Raw genomic sequence first — 4,439 nt, 5'->3', positions numbered from 1 at the left:
ATAAACAAATTATTCTTTTAGAGATTCTTATTCATGTGAGAATTTGGGGAAGATTTAATTTGTTACAATATAGATTTCACCATTGTAGTAATTGAGTAATACATGCGGGATCACTCATTTTAATGTTGCATATTTTTGACAACCAATATCGTGCAGGGAGAAGGGGTCGCTCAACCCACCCTGCAGATGTTTTAAATCTAGCTTCCAGCTTCAGAGGGAGCGCACGGCACCAGACTATGAGTTTTAAAAGACAAGCGCCACCAGCTCCTAATGGTCATCAATTCACCAGATGACCTGACATTTAGAGATGTTATTTAAAGGAGAAACATATCTGCCATAGGTAGACCAGAATTGAAGATAAATGAGTATAATGAGTTAGTGATATTCCACTGGTTTTCACACCATTTCAGGGACTTTATCACTGCATTAGAACAGACCACCCAAAGCCATCAAGTAGGAACTTTTAAGTGATGAAATTCTACAACTGTTGTAACTGACCAAAATCTTCTCCCAGGAATGACTGTCTAGAATGCCGTATCCCAGAGTAGATGTTTGGTGGTACTGTGGAACTAAAACCTTGTACTCAGTCTTGCCACAGGATTGGACTGGGACCTGTGCACTAGCACAGCTAGTGATGTTTTTTATGCAGTTAATCAACATGGTGAAACACCCCAAAGCCAGTAGGGCTAAGAGACCAGTCCCAGGGGGAGTTTAGGCTCCACAGTGTACAAGGATAGCATAAGGGCGCCCAGGGGAGGGCTAGATGTTGCATTCCATGTCCTAGCGTACCGATTGATCACGACGGTCTCTTCTAGAGAACATATTGCTTTCATACCTTAAATGGTATGAAAGGAGGGAGGGTACATTTCTCATGAGGAGACAGTTACAAATGCTAGCAGAACAAGACAACCCACCCCCATATACAGATGTTGATGAGATTGTTCAATGAATGTCCAGCTGATGTGATACTTTTAAATTATGAAATCATGTGAAGAAGTGAGCAAACTAAAATGCTAAAATGGAGTGAATCCATTTAAATTTACTTTATACTATTCCAAGATAGTTTATTTTTATTTTTCAATTTACTTTACACTATTCCATGATAGTTTATTTTATTCTTTATTATGTTATACTATTCTAATATGGTGGATCTCATGTTTTATAAATCATTGCTATTCTAAAATGGTTTGTTTCTTTTCACTTTGTAAAAACAAGTGCCTTAACACTGAGCGTGGTATGAGAAAGGTTTCTGTGAAAGGAGGGAGGAAGAAATGTTCTAATACCAAGCCATTGCTGCTATTTTGAGGAATGATATTGAATGCTAACACTAGAAGTTATGCACAAGGGAAAACATTTATGTTTGAACACAGTCAAAGTATTTTTTGTATTTTTGAAAAGTTGAGGCTATTGAACCATTCCATTTTGATTGTATGTTTTTGATATGAGTTATGCTATGCAACGTTCAGATGAGGAACTCATTTATTTCTATATTATACACACCTTTTAGGTGTGTAAGGAGGGACTGTTAGAAATTAAAATCAATGTTTAATAGCATAATGTAGCTTAAACATACCGTCAGTTTAAATGCTATTTTATTCTGGAAAAAAACGGAAGTTCTCAATACCAAGCTTTTATTCTGAAACTCCTTCATGACGACATCCGGGACTACCGTCCATTAGTATCATTAAAGTGGCTATTGACGCCGGTAACATGTATTACATATAAAGTTATGAAAGAGATAAGGAGGAGAAAAGGCATGTGGAAGTAAGCAATGCATGTCAAATGTCGAAATATCGGACACAGAAGAACGAGGGGGGAAGTCCCCTACGTCACTACAGCTCCCAGAGAGGAGGAGCAAACAGCCAGAAAGCGGGAACGACGAAGGCTGCTTCTCAGGTCGACTATTTTCATTTCCTCGCTCCTCGGTCCTCGGTCGCACCGGAAGTTGATTTGCCTGCGCACATTTTATACCGTGTTTTGTTTCAATTCATGTTTCATTTAGTTACAAACATGTGATATATCTGAACAACAACGTGGGCAACAATCATTTTATTCATTTATTGGAAACATTTTCATGATCGCTTTTTTCGTTTATATTTTCATTTCCATTCAGTCATTAAGTGCTATTACAATGTTAATGTGCTGCATATCCACACAAACACACAACGTGTGCAATGAATGTTCATCTAACTGGGTTTTGATAGATAACATATCTCTCTTTCTTCTCTCAATTATTTTATTTCTATTGTGCACTCTAATCAATATTAATCAAACTATTGTTCGTTTAAATACATTTTAAGAATGGCGTTTATCTTTTTTGTGAATTACTTCTTATTTTATTTCATGTATTTGGATCTACAACAGATGATACTAATGTTTATGTCAGTAAATGTGCACTAACAGAGGCGGGGGTGTTTGTGGAAATAACGGGTACAGAGCTGGCTGCTGCCAGGCGAACAGCTGTGCAGCGTCATCACAAACGAACGTCGCTTCACGTGACGCTCTGGAGGAAAGGACGTCCCATTGCTCTTAAAACTCATTTCCCTGCGTCTCGTGGTTTCCTTGCGTCCCTCCATGCTTCCCTGGTGGGAGGGACTAAACGCAGGGAAACGACGCACGTGAGGGAAGCAAGGATTTCATTTAATCGACCTGAGAAGCAGCCGAAGGCTTGTGAGCTCTCTTCTGCACGGCCACCACAGGGAGAGGAAGCTGCAGCCTTTCTCTCCTGACTGAACAATCATCTGTTTGTAACATTACTGCGCCATATTTTTAATTAAAGTAACCATTTGAACCTTCTCAGAGACTCCATTTAGTCTCCTTTTAAAGCTTCTCTCCTGGACGCGAGAATAATGAACACAGCATAACAATACACACAGATCAAAACATATTGTGTGTGGGGGTGTCCCCCGGAAAGCGACACTTGATACTGGAAAGTGGAGGATATTAATGATTGTGTTACATTTTAGCAGCGGTGCACATACCATGAATATGGGGACATGCTGAACAGATCAAGTAAGGGTGACGATCCACCCGCTGTGAAATGAACTTATCTTCCATATTTCCCGAACACTTGTGTTTACGGAAGTTGAGATGTTTCTCGGTTGTGATTGGTTGTTCCTCGTCACATGACGAGCGGTGTGCGCTGCTGCAGTGCACGTCTCCATTGAAACCAATGGAAATGAGCTCGCAACGCTGATGTGTATGGCTCCGTACAAAGTTGTGCTCATTGCATTAGTATAGGCTACTGTAGCTTTTTACACTGGAGGCGCCCATCTCGGCCTAAGTCGGTTCATATTAACGTAAAGGTACATAATTCAATGGTAAATGTCGCCTTTAAGGAGCAGAACATTTTTTGTTTTATTTGTGTGTGAATAATGTAATAGGTAATTGGTGTGGAGAAGATTGACCTCAGCCTTCCTTTGAACATTGTTCCAAAGGCTCTGTAGTAAATGGTGAGTATTCAAATGTTTTGTGTGATTTATTTGACAAATTTAAACTTGATCTTTAACTAATTGAAAACTGGTATTAGTCTGACAATTTCTGAATATTTATTCATAACATTTACATATTGCAAACATTGCAGGGATTTCAATTTCAATTTCAAACCTTTATTTATACAGATAAAATCCCATTGAGATCATTGATCTCTTTTCCAAGGGAGACCTGTTCAAGTAGTTCCACATGAAACATAAAAGCATAAACAGAACAACAAAAGGACATCATCCAGCATCATTTACATAATTATCCACATAAACAGGTACCAATAGCTTCTGATTGACTAGCATCCAACCGAGCTTTAAAAACATTTAGTGGCACCAGATTGTTCAGTTTCCATTGAATTTGCAGACTATTCCAAGACAGAGGAGCTGCGCATCTAAAAGCTGTCTTCCCTAAGACAGTCCTAGCAGTTGGCACATTTAATAAAACCACAGCATTCGATCTCAGGCAGTAGCCACTTACAATTTTCCGTGAGATCAGGGAGCAGATATAAGATGGAAGTTTCCCTAGCATGGCTTTGTATATAAAAATGTACCAGTGACTGAGCCTCCGTACAGTTAGTGAAAGCAAACCAGCCCTTGCATACAGGGTACAGTGATGGGTTAATGCTTTACAGTTTGTCACACATCTCAGTGCACTGTGATACGCAGCATCTAACTTGACCAGGCAATTGGCAGGTGCATTCATATAGACCAGATCCCCATAGTCCAGCACAGGTAAAAAGGTCACAGTGACTAGCCTTTTCCTGGCCTCAAGCGAGAAACAGGACTTGTTTCTGAAAAAGAACCCAAGCCTAACCCTCAGTTTTTTTAGCAGGTTATTGACATGAAGTTTAAAAGAGAGACAATCATCAAGCCAGATACCACGGTATTTGTAACAGGCAACCACTTCAAGTTTTGTTCCTTGCGTAGTTACAATATCTAAAACAGGCTCTGGTGTCT

Source organism: Pseudochaenichthys georgianus, chromosome 4, assembly GCF_902827115.2.
Source record: "Pseudochaenichthys georgianus chromosome 4, fPseGeo1.2, whole genome shotgun sequence".
NCBI classification, from domain to species: Eukaryota; Metazoa; Chordata; class Actinopteri; order Perciformes; family Channichthyidae; genus Pseudochaenichthys; species Pseudochaenichthys georgianus.
The sequence above is the reverse complement of the archived record's forward strand: the minus strand, read 5'-3'. Positions refer to the sequence as shown.